We start from the raw sequence: 22,268 nt of genomic DNA on the forward strand, positions 1-22,268 counted from the left end.
CCCTGAGTTCAGGCCCACTACTTACTATTAGCAACAGATATTCAAATTATATATGCACACACATATACATACATACATATGAAGAACTGTATTTTCACACCTAAGATCCTCAAGCCCAGAAACACCTGAATCACACCTTCCTGCTCTACCCCCATAGATGTTTGACATTGGAAGAGATTCAAAATAAATTTGTCAACTTAAAATTAGAGAAACAGAGAATTGCAATTTGAGTATTTAATCATGCTGATACTAGGGTGTGAATGCAGACCCTCGAGTTCTTGTTGGCTTCATCCCCTCTGGACCGAGGTTCGACCACTTGACCATGCTTCCACTTCCTCATACATTTCCTCTATGACCTTCCTTCAATGTAAGGTCTTAGAATGTTAGAGGACAATTTAAAATAATCTATGCCTGTAATCCTAGCTACTCAGGAGGCTGAGACCTGAAGATCACAGTTCAAAGACCGCTCAGGCTGCATACTTCATGAAACTCTTATCCCCAATTAACTAGCCAAAAAAGCTGGAAGGGGAGCTATGGGTCAAATGACAGTGGAGCTATGGATCAAATGACAGGGCACCACCTTGAATAGCAAAGCTAAGGGACAGTACTCAAGCCCTAGCACTGGCACACACACACACAAATTGATCCAAGATAAAGTATAATAGAATACCTTAGTCCTTACATTTTTATAAATAAAGTAATAGACATCCAAGAGTATTAAATTAATCCATCAATTGTGTGCTCTTTTTCAAATAAAGATTTTAATTGAAAAAGATGATTTAGTAACAATTAGAGCTTTTATAAGCTGGTACAAATTTAAATTGGGCTAATTTAGAAAGAAACATTTCTTCGATTATAGTTGGCATCAGTCTGGGGACAAACACCCAAATTGTACTTGTTAAGTAGAATTTAATGCACATACATTTTCATAAGGACTAGTTTTGCAAACACAAAACTGTGAGTGACTACAAACATCTTAGAATAATTACAGCCCCCTTTTTCGTTTCCATGGGATTTTGTTTTCTCCCCAGAGGACAATTTCTTAGACATGTATGTGATCATCTCACTTTTTTTATACTTTGTAGGAAGAAATAAGCAGAAAGTCTGTAACACTCTTTATTGAAGTTTCAAGTGCTTAAGGCATTCCGTTATTACCCTACTCCTAAATGCCTCCCCCTCTTCTTTGACACACTCTTCCACAGCGTTATCTTCTGCCAGAGTTCCAATGGGAAGCACAGGAAGGTCTTGGCATCCTCCAGTTTATTCTATTATTTTTTTAGAATTTTTTATTTTGAGAACTGAGATCATTTTTCTGGATCAACCAACAGAACTGGTTCTTCTCCCCAATCTCCTTAACAGAAAGCCAAGCTATCTCATTGTACATTGGCGTCTATAGATAGCAGTGTCTTCTTGCTTTAGAACAACCCTACCTCACGTGGCTCTTCACAGGTATGTGAGGATCACAACTGAAATCTGGCATGCAGGCATCATCAATGTCTTGTTTTCCAGTCCAACCCCTAACATTTCTGCTGGGCCAATATAGATGGGACACTTGTGTGCTAGCGCCACCTGTTGTTGAAAAAGCAGAAATGAATATGACAGTCATGAGACTAAATTGGACTAGTGTTGGCTTTAAGACAATCAAGCAATAGAACCACAAGTTTATTTTTACTTTATCTAACGAGTAATTATAAGAGAACTACATAATTTTTAGCCTCAATATTTTATGTCATTTTTACTACTTTGGTTTTACAAGTTTGCTTTTACTTTATTGAATTTATCCAACAAGTAGTTACAAGAGCACTACCATAGTGGAAGATGGTACATAGTTGTACCTTTATCTTTGTTTTTGTTTAGAATGCACAGACTATTTTTATTTTTCCATATTCCATTGGACTAGCTTTATAAGAATGGTAGACTCGCTGGGCGCTGGTGGCTTATGCCTGTAATCCTAGCTACTCAGGAGGCTGAGCCAGCCCAGGCAGGAAAGTCCATGAGACTCTTATCTCCAATAAACCACCAGAAAATCAGAAGTAGCTCTGTGGCTCAAGTGATAGGGCACTAGCCTTGAGCTGAAGAGCTGAAGGGCAGCGCCCAGGCCCAGAGTTCAAGTCCCATGACTGACAAAAAAAAAAGGTAGACATAAATACATATTTTAAGCACAGAAAAAAGGCTGAAATTCAAATAAAACTAGGTAAGTTAGGTAGTGAAGTCTACTACAAAAACGCGGAAAAACTCATCAGTGTTGTATGTGATGCAAAGATTTAAGGCATTTATCCACATCTGTGGAAATACTGCATATAGCACTCTGTTAAAATATGTAATTCTTTTTTTTTTTGTCAGTTGTGAGGCCTGAACTCTGGGCCTGAACTGTTGTCCCTGAGCTCTTCAGCTCAGAGCTAGCACTCTAACACTTGAGCCACTTCTGACTTTTTCTGCTTATGTGGTACTGAGGAATTGAACCCAGGGCCTCATGCATGCAAGGCAAGCACTCTACCACTGAGCCATCTTCCCAGCTCTAATTCTTTCATTTTTATGTATCAGCTAAAATATTTTTAAATTTAAACCAGGCACTGTGGATCATGCTTGTAATTCTAGCTACTCAGGAGGCTGAGACCTAAGGATTGTGATTTGAAGCCAGCCCAGGCAGGAAAATTCTTCTCTCCAATTAACAACCAAAAGCCAAGCAGAAAAGCTCAGTGAGGGTGCCCAAGCCCCTGGTCAGGCACACACACACACACACACACACACACACACACACACACACACACACACACACACACACACACACACACACACACACAAAACACTAAAGTATTTTATATTGATATATTTTAACACAGACTTTGATAAGGTTTCTAATTAAACTCCAAGAATTCGTTTGAAACAAAATTTGAAATTAAAAAATTTTAAATACATTGAATTGAAACCTTTATGTATAACTGAAATACAACTCTTCCTAAAGTTGAATGTTTCAAACAAACAAATATTTGTTTTGTTTTCCACATCTAGAAAAAATGGTAAATGTTTAGAAAGGAAGAACCATGAGGAGGGACAGCTGCATGAAGGTTGTGTGTGCACGTGCATGCGCACACACACGCTGCTTAGTGCTAGGCTTTGAATACAGGTGTCAAACTCTAGTTTGGCATTTTCATTCAAGGCTGGACTCTACCACTTGACCCACAGCTTCACTTCCTCATAATGGTTATTTACAGTCTCCTCTGACCTTCTCAACTTTGAGTTCTGAGAGAACCAACAAGATTCCCTTGAACTAGAGGACAAGAATCAGCCTCTCCCAGCACAAGGCTTATCAGTCTTGAACTCATGATCCTGAAAACATCAAGAGCTCATAGAGTAAACTTAGCATGTCTTCAGATCTTCTTCCATCTGAATTAAGAATATTTGAAGCCAGGCACCAATGGCTCATGCCTGTAATCCTAGCTACTCAGGAAGCTGACATCTGAGGATTGTGGTTCAAAGCCAGCCTGGGCATCAAAGTTTGTGAGGCTCTTATGTCCAATTAACTACCAAAAGAGCCAGAAGAAGAGCTATGGCTCAAGTGCTAGAGCACTCGCCCTGAACAAAGAAGCTTAGGGACACTGTCTAGGCCCTGAGTTCCAGCCACAGAACACACACACACACACACACACACACACACACACACAGAGAGAGAGAGAGAGAGAGAGAGAGAGAATACCTTTTGTAATATCCTCATCAAATGCCGGTCATATTTTCCAGGACAGAGGGAAGGGAGCCAGCAGCCTCCAATGGAAATGCATTCCATTATTGGGCATTTATAACTGTCAGAAAAATCATCTTCAAATTAAATAAAACTAGAAATGCTTCCTACTTTGGTTCAAAGATTGCAAGTACTCATGGAAAGACTATTTTCCATCTCATTGGCTACCTATGTAGCCCTCTCATCAGATTTTCCATCTAACTATGATTACAATATTTTTATTTCATTCTACAATCTTTCGATGACCTACTATAAAATAGAAACCCTGAACCAGGCACAGTGGCTCATACCTGTAATCCTAGCTATTCAAGAGGCTGAGATCTGAGGATCACAGTTCACAGCTAACCCGGGTAGAAATGGCCTTGAGACTCTTATCATCAAAAAAATCCACCAAAAATCTGGAAGTGGAGCTATGGCTCAAGTGGTACAGCATTAGCCTTGAGCCCAAACACTCAGGAACAGAGTCCAGGCCCCAGAGTTCAAGCCCCAGGAGTGACACTAAAAAAATATAAATATACACATACTATATATGTGTGTATGCCTTCTTTTAACAAATATAGTCATTTAGTATCCACAGGGGATTGATTTCAAGACACACACACCAAACATCTGGATTTCAAAACCTTTGAATACTCAAGTCTCTTATATAAAGTGGTTTAGGATTTTCAAAGAACCTACATACATCCTTTTATTTCTTTTTCTTTTTCTTTCTTTCTTTCTTTTTACTTGGTACTAGTCCTGGGGCTTGAACTCAGGGCCTGAGAGTTGTCCCTAAGATTTTTGCCCAAGGCTGCCACTGTTTCCATTGATTCACAGTTCCATTTCTAGCGGGAAATGTGGTTCCAGTGGTTAATTGGAGAGGAGTCTCACTAACTTTCCTACCCCAGCTGACTTCGAACCACAGTCCTCATATCTCAGCCTCCTGAACAGCTAGGATTACAAGCATGAGCCACAGGTACATTCATCCTTTTAGATCCTTCAAGCATTGGTAGATTCTTTAGCAAATAGAGTATGACAGAAGGGCTATGTAACAAGTTGTTATACTGTATTGCTCAGGAACTCATAATGAGGGAAGGAAGTCTGAACATGTTCAGTTCAGACACAATTTGGGGGAATTGTCCCATATGCTGTCTGGAAGAGATGAAAGGACAAAGGGTCAGAGTGATGCTATTTCTTCTCTTGTTAAATTGTAGGTGCTCTCTGCAGTCGTACTTCCTTACTGCTGGAATCACAGCTGCAATCAGTACCCATGTATAGATCTATATGTATAGATCCAGGAACTTGACTGATATGTGGCTCAGTTGTATATATTAGGCAAGTACTGTACCTCACAGCTTTATTCTCCACCCTCATTTTTATTTTTCTTTCTGTTTTGATTTATCTTTGTTTGGTTGTTTATTTTTATTTGGGTTTTGTTGTTTTCACCAGTCCTGGGGCTTGAACTCGGGCCAGGGCACAGTCCCTGAGCTTTTTTTGCTCAAGGCTAGCACTCTACCACTTGAGCCACAGCTCTACTATGACTGTTTTGGTGGTGAATTTGAGATAAGAGTCTCACTGACTTTCCTTGTAGGGCTGGCTTCAAATCACGATCCTCAGATCTCAACCTCCTGAGTAGCTAAGATTACAGGTGTGAGCCACCAGCACTATGCCATTATTGTTTTTGAGATAGAATCTCACTGTGTTTGTCAGGATTACCTAAAACTTGAGATCCTCCTATCTCAGATTCCTGAGGGTTGGGACTACAGGCATGTGTTTTCAAGTATTTTTTTATCCATAGGTGTGAAACCTACTGATATGGAGATCCTTCCATAATTCTTTAAGTAGGTTTGAAAAGGACATATACTTCTTTCCTGAAAGTCTTTAAGTGGATTTTGAATTCATTTTCTTTTTATAATTTAAATTTTTATTGTAAAGGTGATGTACAATGGGATCACAGGTGTATAAGTCAGGTAATGAAAGAATCAGTTTTCTTCTTTAAATACAGTCATCTTTAGTAAGTGCTAGTCCATTTCTTTCTGATTTTCCAATTATGATACATGTGTACTTTAAGCATAGATAATATTTATATAATATAGAAAGGGTTAGCATGCCTTTCTCTGTCAAATCCATGCTGTATATAACAATCTTCAGCTTATCTCTGTCTGCTCACTAAAGTTGCAAATACACATATTTTTTATTACCTGCTGGACTTCTCCACATCAATGTTTCAAAAATACTTTGAGACAGGTACCAGTGACTCACACATGTGATCCTAGCTACCTAAGAGACTGAGATCTGTGAGTCACAGTTCAAAGCCAGCCCCTCCCTACAGGAAAGTATGAAAGGCTCTTTTTTTTTTTAATTGTCAAGGTGATGTACAGAGGGGTTACAGTTACATAAGTAAGGTAATAAGTACATTTCTTGTCCAATTTGTTACCCCCTCCCTCATTTTCTCCTACTTTCCCTCCGCCCAATCTCTGTACCCCCCCCAAGTTGTACAGATCATTTCCAACATATTATCACCAATTAACCACCAAAAAGCAGAAAGTGGAAGTGCGGCTCGAGAAATAGAACACCAGCCTTGAGAAAAAAGCTATGTAACAACACTCAAATCTTGAGTTCTGTATTAGCACAAGGCACACACATACACACATACACACACACACACACACACACACACACACACACACACACACACACACACACATCTTTGAATACCACGACTCCCCTCTTCACCCTGTCTCTTTTCCCTGCATCAACCCCCTTTTTGGTGTCCCCTGGTTTTTCCACGGTAAAACCAAGATTCTAATGGTGCCATATTCTTTCTCATCTTTAGTATCTTGTCAGCGGCCAAGTTGTTTTGATTTCACCTCTAACTTGTGCTTCAATTTTCCTTGTCCTGGAATATTCTCTTTGCCTGTCATAAGCCTTTATTTCCTGACTTTTGGACCATTTAATAGGTTTGTAACAATTAGAAGCATTTATGATTCTCCGTGAATTAGAGAATGAAGTCTAATACTTCGAACCTGGAACTCAAAGCAAACTCCTTCACTCTTGGATTCCTTTTTTTTTTTTCACTTTTGATTGGCATATATTAGTTAATACAAAGTGTTTTTTTGTGATATTTCTACACATACATAAAATGTATCCCAGTCAAATTCAACCTCTCTATGATCCCTCATTATCTCCCTACTCCCTTCCTTAGAACAATTTCAACGGGTTTTGTTTTTCTATTTTCACACATCTAGAGTAGTTTAACCATATTCAATCTCCATATACTCTTCTTTCACTCTCCCTCCCTTCCCACTTGAGACTCCACCTCACCACAATCAGAATGACTATCATCAAGAAAAAAAACCATAAACCATACCAGCAAGGATAAATGGAGAAAAGGGACAATTACTTATACTAAATGTAAAGTAGTACAAAAATTATGGAAATTAGCATGGAAGTTTCTTTAAACTTTCTTTCTTTAAACAACCCAGGTACCAGTGGCTTACGAATGTAACTCCATCTATCCAGGAAGCTGAGATCTGAAGATTGCTGTTCAAAGCCAGCCTGGGCAGGAAAGTGGATGAGACCTTTATCTCCAATTAACCACTTAAAAAAAAAAAAAAAAAAAAAAAAAAAAAACCAGACGTAGAAGAGTGTTAGCCTTGAGCAAAAAAAAAAAAAAAAAGAGCTCAAGGACAGTGCATAGGCCCTGAGTTCAAGCCCCAGGACTAATACCAAAACTACTACTACTACTACTAATACTAATACTACTAATAATAATAATAGACAGTTCCTATATGTTCCTGCTATACTACTATTAGGTATATATCTAAAGAAAATGGGAGTCAACACAGTCAATATCCCTGCGTGTTCACAATATCCACAATATGGAATCAGCCTCTGTGGTTATCAACTGATGAATGAGTAAAAGAAAATCCATGGTGAACTATTGTTATTCAGCCATAAATGAGAATGAAATTGTCTTATTTATAGGAATTTGGTGGAACTAAGAATCATCCTGTTATGTGAAAAAAGTCAGACTAGGAAAATTAAATATCACATATTCTTACTCAGAATTTTCTGTGTGAGTGTAGTAAACTCAGGGCCTGGGTGCTGTCCCTGGGCTTCTATTGCTCAAATCTAGCGCTTTACCACTTGGGCCATAGCTTCCCTTATGGATTTTTTTTTCTTTTGAGTAGTGTATTGGAAATATGAGTTTCGTGGGCCTTCCTGCCCAAGCTGGCTTCAAATTGTGATTCTCAGATTCTCAGCCTCCTGCGTAGCCAGGATTACAGACGTGAGACACCAGCATCCAGCTTTCACCCATGGATTCCAAGTTTCTTTTCAGCCTTATTTTCCTTTACACTGCCCTTAAACTGCAGCCTTCATATGTTGACGTTCTCCCAAAAACATGTCTTAAACTGTGTCCAATCCCAATACCTTTGTTCAAATATCTATTTGTTGGTATATTTGCAAATCTTGTACTAACACAAACAATCCAACCTCTTCTAAGAAGACTCCTATCATAATGAGCCCGTTTCCCCAAATGCTTCAGACATCTTCTGCGTTTATCCCATCTTTACTTACATCAGTTATTTATATATGAGTCCAAACTTTTTTCAAAGCAGAGACTACATCCTCTACATTTCTGTATCTTCTGCATATTCTATCAAAATGTTTTGATCAAAGTGAGTAGCTACTTTATAAATATTTATATCAAAATTGAATAAACATCTCAATGAAATCAGAATTAACCACAATAAGGAAACCCCTTAGAATAAATGGTAAGAGAAGAGGTTTTCTTTAATTTCCTCATTTGCTTTTTATGTCTCTATAACAACATATTGTTTACTCTGCAGAAAAGAATAAAGCAGGATGGAGGATTTTGTGAAAGTGACTCATGCAAAATTCAGATGACATCAGGTAGAAAGGACTTTACAAACCCTGCCCCTCAGTCAGTCCTCAGCATGAGGCATGGAGATTGCCCTGTTTATAAGCAACCACATTTTCATAAGGTACTAATAACCTAATGAGGACATGCCAAAGTCCTGTGCAGACCCTTTCATCTATTTCTTCCTTGCTTTGGGGGGCTCCAAGAATGAAGATGACAGAGAGACAGAATGGGAAATAGAAGAACAGAGAAAAGAAGCAAGTGACAGTAAAGAAATAAAAGGCAAAAGAAACAACTTAAAAGGACTAGCCATGATTTACTACCTGTGGGTGTCCAGTGTGTGCCTCATTTGCCCTGGGCTCCAGGTTTTCTTTGATCTTCCTCTCAGCTCGTCCCATCTGCTGCTCAGAGGAGATAGGAAGGACTAAGGGTCAGAGTGACGCTGTTTCTTTTCTTGTTGAACTGCAGGCCCTTTCTGTGTTCCTGCTTCCTTCCAGTTGGAATCACAGCTACAATCAATGGCTTGCATGTATAGGTGCCTGTGTCCCGATCAGAAGGGATTTGCTGTGGCAGAGCTCAATGGTAGAGCACTGACATAGTATTTTCAAGGCTGTGGGTTCCATAGTCAACACTAGAAGGGGGGGAAAAAATCAGGAGGTTGAACACTGGTGGTTCACACCTACAATTCTAGCTACTACGGAGGTTGAGATCTGAGGGTTGTGGTTCAAAGCCAGCCTGGGCAAGAAAGTCCATGGAATACTTATCTCCAATTAATCACCAACAAGCTAGAAGTAGAGCTATGGCTCAAATGGTAGAGCACTAGTCTTGAGTGAAATGGCTTAGGCAACGCACCCCAGGCACTGAGATCAAGCCATAGTATTCTCTCTCTCTCTCTCTCTCTCTCTCTCTCTCTCTCTCTCTCTCTCTCACACACACACACACACACACACACACACACATACACACACACACACACACACACACACACACACACACAAAATCAGAGGAGAAGGTTGGGAGTTAAATTAGATACTTTAAAAAAAAAAGTACATTCACACCATGATACCTAATATTATTTCTCCTAAGAAGATGGGTCAGATGTTATCTAATTTGCAAGTGTAACCAAGTTAATATGAGAACAAACTGGTGGGTACAAATCCAGTGGCTGTTACCTTTTAAGAAAAAGAAAATTTTAGGGGTTGGAGACATTGTTCTGTTGGTAGAGTACCAGCCACTGAGGGAAAGCATCAGGTACAGAGTTTGAGTCCCCATCTTAGGCCAAAAAATAAAAAACAGAAATCTAGACATGGATACTCACACACTCAAGACAGCCATGTGATAAGGGAAGTAGAGACTGGAGTGATATGGTAACGAGCCAAAGAATGGCAAGAATTACCAGTCACCACTAGGAGCTAGAAGAAGCAAGGAAGGATTTCTCTCTGTAGTCTCCAGAATGGACATGGCTCCTCTACTTGAATTTCAGATTACTGGTCATCACAGCTGTGAGGGGACACACTTTTGTTATTTTAAGCCACCCAGTTTGAGGTCATTTGCCTGAGATATTAACATGGATACTGAGGAAGTTGGGTAATCAGAGATCATAATCCCAAGAAGAAAATTATAAACATGGTCTCCTCCTGAGGTAGAAATCCATCTATTTAGCCCAGGTCACTAAACAATGTGGTTTGCCCTCCTTGGAAAAAATACTTTGTAGTATTAAACGTTGGCTGGATAATTTCATTTTATTAATGTTTGAAATCTTAAGCAGACAAAGAAGCTGTCACCAAAGAGAAGAAAGTAGAGGAGTCAGCCGATGCTTGACATTCAGTAGGTGTTTAATAAATAGTTGTTGAATGAATAGAAATAAAATTGTCAGAAAATGTCACAAGACATCAAAGCAGATTCTGATCCCCAGAGAATAGAACTGAGTAACTCAAGAGCATATGTCTGCTACCAGGGAACCACGAAATTCAAGAATAGTAGACCTAGCACAAAATGTGTATAAAGAAAACACTTGGCATTGAACAAAGTGCTATGTGCTCAAAATAGTATTTTCCTAAGTGGATGGGCTATAGGATGGATCTATAGTTGTGTATTCACTACTCATAAAATATATATATATATATATATATATATATATATATAATGAAGCTGGGAGCCAGTAACTCATACCTATAGTCCTACTTACTCAGGAGGCTGATATCTGAGGATCTTGGTTCAAAGACTACCCCGGCAGGAAAGTTCCTGAAACTTTTAACTTCAATTAAGAAAAAACAACAACAACAACAAAACAGGAAGTAGAGGTGTGGCTCAAGTGGTAGCATACTCTCCTTAAGCAAAAATAAAGCTTAGGGACAATGCCTAGGCCCTGAGTTTAAGTCCCAGAACCAGCACACACACATACACACACACACACACACACACACACACACACACACAATAATGAGTCAACGTCAAAGAATGTATTATGATATAAGCAGATGATGTTTCACCTTTCTTTCCTGATCCACACTTCTTCCATATCTGTGAGTTACCTCTCAACAGAAACAGTATGGATTGTCAGAAGACTCCATAAAACATTGGGCTGTTCATTCTCTCTCACAGACTAACAGACAATACAGGAAAATCTCCTCTTTCTGTGTCCAAAGACTCTTCCCATGTTCCTCTCCAGTTTATATACTGTAATTAAAACAATAGCTGTCTAAACATTTTAATGACTTCCTCTGAAACCAAGCTTCCCCAGCCCCATGATCCTTGAGTGGCAATTGTCCAATAGACCTTGTAAAATTATGGAAACGTTCTCCATCTATGCTGTCCAGTGGTTGGCACTAGAACACACATAGCTATGCAATGCTCCAAATAATTGAATGTAACCAGAGATCATAATTTAAATTTTTACTTAACTTTAAATAGCCACAGGTTGCTAGTGCTTACTACCTTGGACAACATAGTTTTAAATTATTATTTTTTGTGTTGGAGCCTGTCCTGGAGCTTGAACTCAGGGCATGAGCACTGTCCCTGAGCTTCGTTCCACAAGGCTTCTACTCTCTATTTGAGCCATGGCTCCACTTCTAGATTTTAAGTAGTTAATTAGAGATAAGAGTCTTGTGAATTTTCCTGCCAGGGCTAGCTTCAAGCCACAATCCTCAGATCTCGGCCTCCTCCGTAGCTAGGATTACAGGCATCTACCACTGGCCCCACGATGCTCTAAACTATTTTTAAGGCAACTCCCTCTTTTGCATGGCTTCCCCTGCCTTCTGCTTCCTAACCAGAGACCTAAGCTTCCATCTCATACACGCTGTTCATTGATCCTGAAATCTGCAACCTCTTGCAGGTGTTGGAGAATTTTTCGGCACCCATTTAGCCTATGGAATGGCAAATATTTGAGGGAATTAATGAAAGTCACAACGAAACCTACCGTTCAGCCATTTGGATAATCCATTGCTGAAAGGAATTTATCTCAAGAAGGAATTAACCTGGCTCCCTTGGAATTTTCATCTGATATTTCCAGTGACCTATACTGTCAGTCAGTCAACATTTAAAGATTCTTGGGAACTTCTTAGAAATATAATCTCCACCTTATCCCTACAAAACCTGAACTTGCATTTGAAGGAGCTTCTCCGGTTATATGCTTCCACATTAGTATTGAAAAGCATTCATCTAAACTATTCAGAACTGTCTACATTGACTCCCATAAACGTTTGTGCTTGTTAGAAAGAAAGTAATACACTGGTCTTTAGCTGGTATTATCTTTTAGGATATGTGTAAATTACTTGTAGAAAGCCCTTAATTAACTACTTTACTACAACTGAAATTTAAGAAGTAATATATTGCTATGGAAAGGCAGCTAAATTAAGACTTGAAGAGCTGGAGGCATGAATCAAGTGCTAGGGTGCCTATCTAGCAAATGTAAATTCAAACTCCATCGCCACCAAGACACAAAACAAACCAAAAAAAGACTAGAAAAACCTCAACTTTCTATTTTGCCTCCAATTATTGGTATAATCTGCTAACATTGTTTTGTTTCAGTTACTTTGGGTTTTTTTCCATTGCAATTCAATTAAATATATTAAATGAGGGGTTTCTAGTAGATGGTCTTCAAGCGGGGTCCACGCCTCTTTAGAATGTCACAAAAAGAGTGAAGCTAGGACTTTAAGGAATTTGTGTGTGTATGAGATTCTAACACTGCAATTATCTGTTTAATTTCCATAAGGTTACCTAGAATTTTCTCTTTATCACATCTTCATTGCTTCCTTTGACTAAACTTAAGTTAACTGCAGACAGAGTAAGCCTGACCAAAGCACACTGTGAGCATATACAGATGTATCAAAATGAAACTCCCTTGTACAATTAATTGATGCTATTTTTGTTGTTGTTTTGTCAGTCGTGGGGCTTGAACTCTGGGCCTGGGCACTGTCCCTGATCTTTTCAGCTCAAGGCTAACACTCTACCACTTGAGGCACAGAACCACTTTTGGCTTTTTCTGTTTATGGGGTGCTGAAGAATCAAACTCAGGGCTTCATGCATATGAGGCAAGCACTCTACCACTGAGCCATCTTCCCAACAATTGATGCTAATTTTAAAAAGGAAATTCTCTTACAATTTCTGGCATGAGCCACTGAAGTTGAGCTCACTTTTCTTTCTTTCTTGGACTCTGCTAAGAATGCGAAACCTTTTGTTCGTTTCTTTATTTATTTGTATTTATTGTAACATGGGGGGTCAAACCCAGGGCTTCATACTTAGCACTGTACCACTGGGCTTTACTTCCCTAACCTTATACCTTCTTCTCTGTTTGATATTAGTAACATCATACAATCAAAAGCATTCCTAAAAAAAACAAACAACAACAACAAAAGAAACAGATCTGTCCTCACTAGAGATATTGAAATTTTTCCAGTCCCTCCATGTACTAGGAACTTCATAGACTATATTGAAATACCACACTGTATTTAAAAGAAAATGTGATTTTCCTTTAAGCACTTGTTCTGGTAAGTCATACCTGTAATGCTAGCTACTCAGGAAGCTGAGATATATGGATCACAGTTCAAAGCTAGCCCAGGCAGGAAAGCACAAGCAAGAGTCTTATCTCCAAATAACCACCGAAAATCCAGAAGTGGCTTTGTGGTTCAAGTGCTACAGCACCAGCCTTGAGCAAAAGATTTAAGGGACTTAAGACTCCCAGATCCTGAGTTCAAGCCCCAGTAACAGCAACTAAAACAAAACAAAACTAAACCAAAAAAAGTTTGTTCCTACATCCCCAAATATACTTTCAAATATAATAAAAACTCTGTCTGCCAAGGCAGCTACTCTGGCTATAATTAAAAGGGAGGAAACATTACACAAGGAAATGTGTTCTCTGGTTAAAGCATAAGTACAAAATCCATGAAAGGTAATAACAAGATAATAATTTGTGTTTCTCTTTTGTACTTTCTGAACAAGCCATTGGAAGAAAAAGTGGCTTTAACTCTGAACTCACTATTTTCTAATACATTTTTAATGTTTCACATGGCGACCACCATGAGGGCCTGTAAAAATAACTTTAAATTCCCATGTCAAGTGAAGCCTGAAGATTTGGTTTCATTCTCTGAACTGCTTTGTTGAGAAATATGCCCTAAAAGGCATTTCTCATTTTACTCCCTTCTAGCTTCAACAGCTGCGGGATGAATTCTGAAACGTCTTTAACCCAATCTGAAATGTAGAATTTTGATCTCTGAAGAAAGTATTTTGGAAGAGCCTCACACATGGTAGAGGAAGGGATTTAAAGCTTTGATAAGGCTTCAGAAAGTGAGAAGCACTGTGAAATTTTAACAAAGGGCCACTTGCTTCGTCTCCCCCTCTCCAAGAATGCTTCAGATCTGTAATGTACAATCTCATACTTTCCATGCTATGTTATACATGGGTGAGTTGTGCTTTATCCCCGAATTTAACAACCTTCCGGACACAACCCATTACCACAAGCAAAAAGGAATCTTGAGAAAATAAATTCAAGTAAATATTTAGGTGATATTCAAGTGTTATATGCATATATATCCATAATCATATATATATATATATACACATATTTCTGGGTTTTTTATTTTTACTGTTTTCCCATAATTAGTAGGCTTTACAACCTAGTGTATCTTTCTAAAACTGCAGACAGTGATTTGAGGAATTATTGGCCATAAAGGCCCAGAGACAATGATATTCAAAGCTACGCAGGGCAGAATCGCTGATCTTTAGAGATGCATGCAAATGCTATATTCTCAGTATTTCATGCCTGATGGTGGATACATAGCTTCCTTCCTGGTTCTGACCAGCAGGCTTCAGATGAGCATAACACCATTGTGTGTGTGTGTGTGTGTGTGTGTGTGTGTGTGTGTGTGTGTGTGTGTGTGTGCACGTGAACACAGACACACACGTACACACACATGCACATCCTAGGGCTTGAACTCAGGACCAGGGTGTTGTCTCTTGAGCTTTTTTGCTCAAGAACCACAGCTCCTCTGTGCTTTTTGTTAGTACATTGGAAATAAGAATTTCCCAGACTTTCCGCCCAGTCTGGCTTCAAATTCTAATCCTCAGATCTCAGCCTCCTGAGTAACTAGGATTACAGGCATGAGTCATTAGTGCCTAGTTTGGCAAATGTCATCTTATCTACACTTACAGCAAGATACAATTCATTACTACCAATGTCTCAAAAGAATCACAATACCGTACTCAGGATCTATCTCATTAATAACCACGGTAATATGTGTATTTACATAAATACATAATTCTAACATTAATCAAAAAGTCCAATGTCCTATCTCACTGATTTTTCCTCTTCATAAATCTTCATTAAAAGATTTAAGTAGAAGGCGGGCACTGGTGGCTCACCTCTGCAATCCTAGCTACTCAAGAAGCTGGGATCTTAGAATCGAGGTTCAAAGCCAGCCTGGGCAGGAAAGTCCATCAGACTCTTATCTCCAATTAACCACCAGAAAACCAGAAGTGGCACTGTTTCAAGTGGTAGAGTGCTCACCTTGAGCTGAAGAGCTGAGGGACAGTGCCCAGCCCCAGAATTCAAGCTCCACAACCAAAAAAATAAAAATAAAAATTGGGGGGGGGGGTAATTAGGGGAGGTAAGTAGAATCTGTAAACCCTAAAGAGTCATCCTTCAGTTCCCAGAGGGGTGGCTCCTGGTCTTCCTTTCACCATCAGTGGAAAAATCTGCAGCTACTGAATCTGTGTATCATTTATGTACCTTTCATGATCTCCAAATAATACAAGCCAGCTTCCAGTGGCTCAGGCCTGTAATCCTAACTACTCAGGAGACTGAGATCTGAGAATCCCATTTCAAAGACAGCCCAAGCAGGAAAGTCCATGAGACTCTTATCTCCAATTAACTGGCAAAAAGCTGAAAGTGAAGGCTCAGATCAAAAAAAGCTAGAAACAAGTGTGATTCAAATGGTAGAGTGCCATTCTTGAGTGAAAAAGCTAAGTAAAAGAGTAAAGCTCTGAGTCCAAGCTCCAGTTCCAAAACAATAAATAAATAGGTAAATAAATAAAAGTGCTGTATAAATGATTGTTATACTGTATTGTTTAGGGAATAAGATCTGTCTGTCTCTGTTCAGCACAAATGCAAGTTTTTCTTTTTGCTCTTTAAAAGTCATTTATTTGCCAGGCAGTGATGGCTCACATTTGTAATCCCAACTATTCAGGAGGCTGAGATCTGAGGCTCATGGTTCAACTTCAGCCCAAGCAGGAAATCTATGAGACTCCTATCTCCAATTAGCTACCTAAAAAAAAAAAACGGAAGTGGCTCTATGGCTCAAAGTGGTAAAGCTTTCACCTTGAGTTTAAAAAAAAAAAAAAAAAAGCTCAGGGGTCTGGGGATGTGGCTTAGTTATAGAGTGTTTGCTTTGCATGCATGAAGCCTTAGGTTCAATTCCTCAGAACCGCATAAACCGAAAAAGCTGGAAGCAACCCTGTGGCTAGCCTTGAGCAAAAGAAGCTCAGGGACAGCTCCCAGGTCCTGAGTTCAAGCCCCAAGCATATATTGATCACTTAAAAATTAAAGAAAAGTTTATATGTAACAAATACACACTATGTATAGCTATAGATACCCGGGGGATAGGCCCAGTTCAGACCACTCCTGTACAATAATTCCACAGGAAATACTGGGAGGGGTATGGATGGGTATAAATGCCACGGATGGCTGACATTGGGCCCTGACTACACCTTTGCAGGTGCTCAGGCCTCACCTCTCAGCCTGCGTCCAGTCCTTCTCCAACAGTTGTGTTTTGTTTTTTGTTTTTTTAAATAGTTGACCCACAGTTGATTGGCAGAGGACAAAAAAATGTTCTTGGGTATGTTTTGTTTTGTATTTTGTTTTGTTTTGGTTTTTGGTACTGGTCCTGGGGCTTGAACTGAGGACCTGGGCTTTTGTTCAAGGCTAGTGCTCTACCACTTGGCTAAACACAGAAGGCTTGATTCCATTTGGCTCACATCTCCTCTGGCCATGGCCACAGTTACCCTTCCAGATGGCTGCAGCATTTAGATGTTGAGGGGTAGAAATGAGAGGAGTTTCTAGAAACGGATCCACCTACTCTTCTGTTTGTGCCAGTACTGGGGATTGAATTCAGGTCACAGAACTCTTGCTCAGCATTTTGTTTTTGGTTTTTTAATTATCTTTAAGTAGTTGTAAGAGTCGCCGTTTAACAGGGTGGCTTATGAATAAAATATATCTTCATCCATGTTGCTCAGCTTTTTTGCACAAGGCTGGTATGCTACCACATGAACCACATCTCCATTTCCAGCTTTTTTTTTGATTGAGTAAAGACTAAGAACTCAGGATTTGTCTGCCCAGTCTGGCTTTGAACCTCAATCCTTAGAGCTCAGCCTACCAAGAAGCCAGGATTATAGGTATAACCCACCAGCACCCAGCTTCCTAGTCACGCTGAGTTATGGGAAAGAAGGGTCACCCATTATACCTAACCCCATTCTTCCTTTCCAGATCACCACCACTTTATGATTTTTCACTGCCTCTGTGAGAAATGGTGGACAATGACCCCTCCCTGTATATTTTTCTAAGTCTATAACACAGATTCAGAATAACCCAGTCCTTTAGGAAGAGAAGCCCCTGTAGGAGCTACTCCTGTCAGATGCCAGTTTCCTTTCCTGCTAACCTTCATGAAGAGGTGGCTGGGTGGTAGCATAGTATGGAAATCAAAACATAGGTAAACCAGTGGTTCTGCTTTAGGGGTAAAGGAATGAACAACGAAACTGAAATTTTGAATTTTTCCTATTAAGAAACGAACAAAAGAAGAAGAATCAAAGTTTTTACCTTCACTTTGTAGTATCATTTTTTTTTTATCCTGGAGCTTGAAATTAGGGGCCTGAATATTATCCCTGGGCTCTTCTGCTCAAGTTTAGCATGCTACCACTTGAGCCACAGCTCCATTTTCAGCTTTGTTTTGTTTTGTTGTTGTTGGGGGGGGGGGGCGGGACGAAAGTGCTGTTCCTGCAGCTTAAACTCAGGTCCTGAGCACTGCCCCTGAACTTTCATGCTCTACCACTTGAGCCACAGCTCCACTTCTGGCTTTTTGGTGGTTAATTGGAGATAAGAATCTCATGGACTTTCCTGCCTGGGCTAGCTTTGAACTGTGATCCTCAGACTCAGATCTCAGCCTCCTGAGTAGCTAGATAATGGATGTGAACCACTAGCACCCAGCACTTTCAGCTTTTTTGGCAGTTAATTGTTGATAACAATCTCATGGAGCTGGGTGTAAGTGGCCCACATCTGTAATTCTAGCTACTCAAGAGGCTGAGATGTGAGGATCATGGTTCAAAGATAGCCAGGCAGGAAAGTCCCTGAGACTCTGATCTCCAATTAATCTCCAGAAAAGGAGAAGTGGCACTGTCGCTCAAAGTGGTAGAATGCTAGTGAGTGAAAGAGCATAGGGACAGCACTCAGGCCCTGAGTTCAATCTCCATGACCATCAAAGAGAAGAAGAAGGAAGAGGAGGAGGAGGGGGGAGGGAGAGGAAAGAGAAGGAAGGAAGAGGAGGGAGGAAGTGGAGGGAGGAGGGAGGAAGAGGAGGGAGGAAGAGGAGGGAAGAAAGAGGAAGAGGAGGGAGGACGGGAAAGAGTCAAACAGAATTTCCTGCCCAGGCTGGCTTCAAACAACAATCCTCAGATCTCAGCCTCTGCTGTAGCTAAGATTACAGGGGTGAGTCACCAACACCCTGTTAATGACATCTTTTTATATTCAAGGATATCCCTTGGTTTTCTGGATGCCTTAAAACATATGAATATATGTCACAAACTTGAAGTTCTTGCCTGAAATCTTGGAATCATGAAACATGTCACTCATATTTTTTGGTTTTGGTTGTTTTAATTCCTGTCCCCTTCCTCTCCTTGCTAACTTGGATATGCCATCTTCCTAATTCTATCTAGGATTTTCCTGAAATGTACTTTTTTCCCTCTGGTAATATTGGCATTTGAACTCAGGACCTCAAATTTGCTCAGTTTGCTTGCTAGGCTGGTGCTTTATCACTTGAGCCATGCCTTCAGCCCAGATTTTTTTTGGGGTCTGGTCATGGGGCCTGAACTCTAGGCCTGGGCGCTGTCCCTCAGCTCTTCAGCTCAAGGCTAGCGCTCTACCACTTGAGCCACAGCGCCACTTCCGGCTTTTTTCTTTTAGCTTATGTGGTGCTGAGGAATCGAACCCAAGGCCTCAGGCATGCAAGGCAAGTGCTCTACCACTGAGCCAACTTCCCATTCAGCCCAGATTTTTAATGGCCAATTAGATAATGGCCAATAAGTCTCACAGACCTTTCTGTTCAGATAAGTATGAAACTTTGTTACCAAATTGCTTTCCCTAGGACATCCTTGCGTTTTCTGCAATTCATTCAACACTTTAAAAGAAGTTTTACACATCAATTGGATTGTAAGCAGTATTAAAAAAATACAAAATCAAAAAATCAGCAAATGAGCTCTCTTTTCCTTTTTTTTTGGGGGGGGGGTCTGGTCATGGGGCCTGAACTCTGGACCTGGGCGCTGTCCCTCAGCTCTTCAGCTCAAGGCTAGCACTCTACCACTTGAGCCACAGCGCCACTTCCGGCTTTTTTTTTCCTTTTGCTTATGTGATGCTGAGGAATCGAACCCAGGGCCTCATGCATGCAAGGCAAGCACTCTACCACTGAGCCACCTTCCCAGCTCAAATGAGCTCTCTTTTCTGAATCCTCATCTTTTCAAAATTCATGATGAAATGCATAGCATAAGACTATGTGAGTCTGGGGTCTGTGTCGACAAAATCTAGTTGAGGAGAAAGGCCAAGGTATTGGTAAAAGGTGATTGCAGAAGGCAGGTTACGTATACAATACATAGATACTCAGTGTTGTAGATTCTCTCATTTTGTGTATAATTGTTTTTCATAAACTGAAATAGTTTCATGATTTCATAACTTCAGTTAATAATGCAGTCACTCCTCCATTTTCATTAATGCACCTCTGTGAGGTGCATTCTTGAGCTATGGCATTCAGTATGAAAGCCTAAATTGGCAGATCATCAGATTTTTGTGTCTATGTCTCAGAAAACTTAAAAACAAAATTTTCCAACTGAATTTGAAGAAGGCAAATTGATCACATGGCTCTCATTAAAATAGTATTGACAACTCAAATTAGTAAAATATTCATTGTACCTATAATAATGTTTACATTTTCTTTAGTGAAAATTATTTCATCTTCAAATTGTAAATCTTTACTATCTGTTTTGAGTATTTTTTTTATAAATGTGTAGACTTAAAAAATGAATAAGCAGCCAGGTACCAGTGATTTATACCTACAATTTTCACTAGTAAGGAGGCTGAATCTGAGGATTACAGTTCAAAGCTAATCCAGGCAGAAAAGTGTGAGTTCTTATCTCCAATTAACCACCAAAAAGCCAGAAGTAGAGCTGTAGCTCAAGTGGTAGAGTGCTAGCTAGTTTTGAACTAAAAAGCTCAGGGATAGTGCCTATTCAAGCCCCAGGACCAACACAAAGAAAATAGAAAGAAAAGGAAGGAAGGAAGGAAGGTAGGAAGGAAGGAAGGAAGGAAGGAAGGAAGGAAGGAAGGAAGGAAGGAAGGAAGGAAGGAAGGAAGGAAGGGAGGGAGGGAGGGAGGGAGGGAAGGAGGGAGGGAGGGAGGGAGGGAGGGAGGGAGGGAGGGAGGGAGGGAAGGAGGAGAGAGAGATTACATTATGTATTGACAAAAGTTTTAAGCCAGTCACCTACAACTCACTCCTGTAATAGCTACTGAAGAGGCTGAGATCTGAGGATCAAGATTTGAAATCAGACCAGGCAGGAAAGTTTGTAAATCTCTTATCTACAACTAATCACCAAAAAGCTGAAGGTGCCACTGTAGCTCAAGTGGCAGAATATCAGCTTTGAGTGAAAAAGCTAAGGGCAGCACCCAAGCCTTGTGTTAAAGCTCCAATCCTGGCGCGCACACACACACACACACACACACACACACACACACACACACACACACACAGAAAAGATGAATTCAAATATGTCTTTGACCTAGAAATGTAAAAATGTAATCTAATTCAGCAAGGCTGTTAGATTACACATTAAGACTGATTACGCATTAAGACTGATTTTCTTTGGTAAGAAAGGAATAAATATGAAGGACTCTCCAAAGTACATTAAAGAGGTTAGACTCATTTTTGTATTAATCAGCCTATGAATGGGCATGAAGAACTATTGCTTGGAGTAGTCAGATGTTGAACTATATTTATAGTGGATAACTGTGTGTCAGAGGGTATGAATCATTCCCAGAGGTCTTAAATGAGTCAAAAGAATTGCTAATTATGTCTTCCTGTGCAGTGTGGGGCCATGGGTAAAAATATCTGGGGATCATGACTGATACCAGCATGTGTAGAAATAGGTCGAGATAAAAATCTCACTGACAAGAAAACAGCACTGCCTAGAAGAGCCTTTTCTGTGTCTTTCAAATCCTCCTCTGTTTCTCATTCCCTTCTTATCATCCAGGTTTTACATTCTCAGTACCTCATGCCCTGATCATAGGAACATCTCTTAACACATGCCTTTGCTTTCGGTCTTTTTCTTCTCCCAAGCATTTCATAGATGGATGTCAGCTCTGTCTTCCTAAAACATTTCTTTCATCATATGTCCATTAGCTGTGTGATTTAACCTTTATAGGCCCTCTCTCTCCTTGTTGGAAAAAGGAGGAGATTGGTTTGAGTTTATTTTTCCAGTCCTAAAATTCTATTCTCTATCAATCCAAAGAGGGTAAGTTGTTTTATTTCTTCAATCTGACAAGCTATATTGAGTGTGAAATATATGCCAAGCATGGTACCATGCCTTGGAGACACAGAGTAATAAGACTGGTCTTCTTAAGGCTGCCATACCTGGGCTGGGGACTGACACAGTGGATTGGGCAACCAATGCTTAAAACTCTGTGTGTGTGTGTGTGTATGTGTGTGTGTGTGCGTGTGCATGTGTGCATGTGTGCGCATGCATGCTTGCACACCAGTACTGGGGCTTGAACTCAGAGCCTGAGCACTATTTCTTAACTTTTCCATTCAAAGCTAGCACTCTACTACTTCAGCCATAGCTTTACTTTCAGCTTATTGCTAGTAAATTGGAGATAAGAGTCTCACAGACTTTCCTGCCCAGGCTAGCTTTGAACTGTGA

General features: G+C 40.0%; 1 long non-coding RNA gene across 1 annotated transcript in view; it reads right to left on the bottom strand.

The window, feature by feature from the left end:
• Positions 1 to 839: 839 nt before the first annotated feature.
• The window catches only part of LOC138813572 (uncharacterized), a 28,846-nt gene continuing 7,417 nt past the window's right edge, over positions 840 to 22,268 (bottom strand). Inside the window, exons 2-3 of the long non-coding RNA XR_011367853.1 lie at positions 8,927 to 9,234; positions 840 to 1,569 (exon numbers count right to left, since the gene is read on the bottom strand). This is a non-coding gene — a long non-coding RNA (uncharacterized lncRNA). The remainder of the gene's footprint in view (positions 1,570 to 8,926; positions 9,235 to 22,268) is intronic.

The sequence above is a fragment of the Dipodomys merriami genome, unplaced genomic scaffold (genome assembly GCF_024711535.1).
Source record: "Dipodomys merriami isolate MVZ:Mamm:240054 unplaced genomic scaffold, mDipMer1.0.p SCAF_6, whole genome shotgun sequence".
Lineage (NCBI taxonomy): Eukaryota > Metazoa > Chordata > Mammalia > Rodentia > Heteromyidae > Dipodomys > Dipodomys merriami.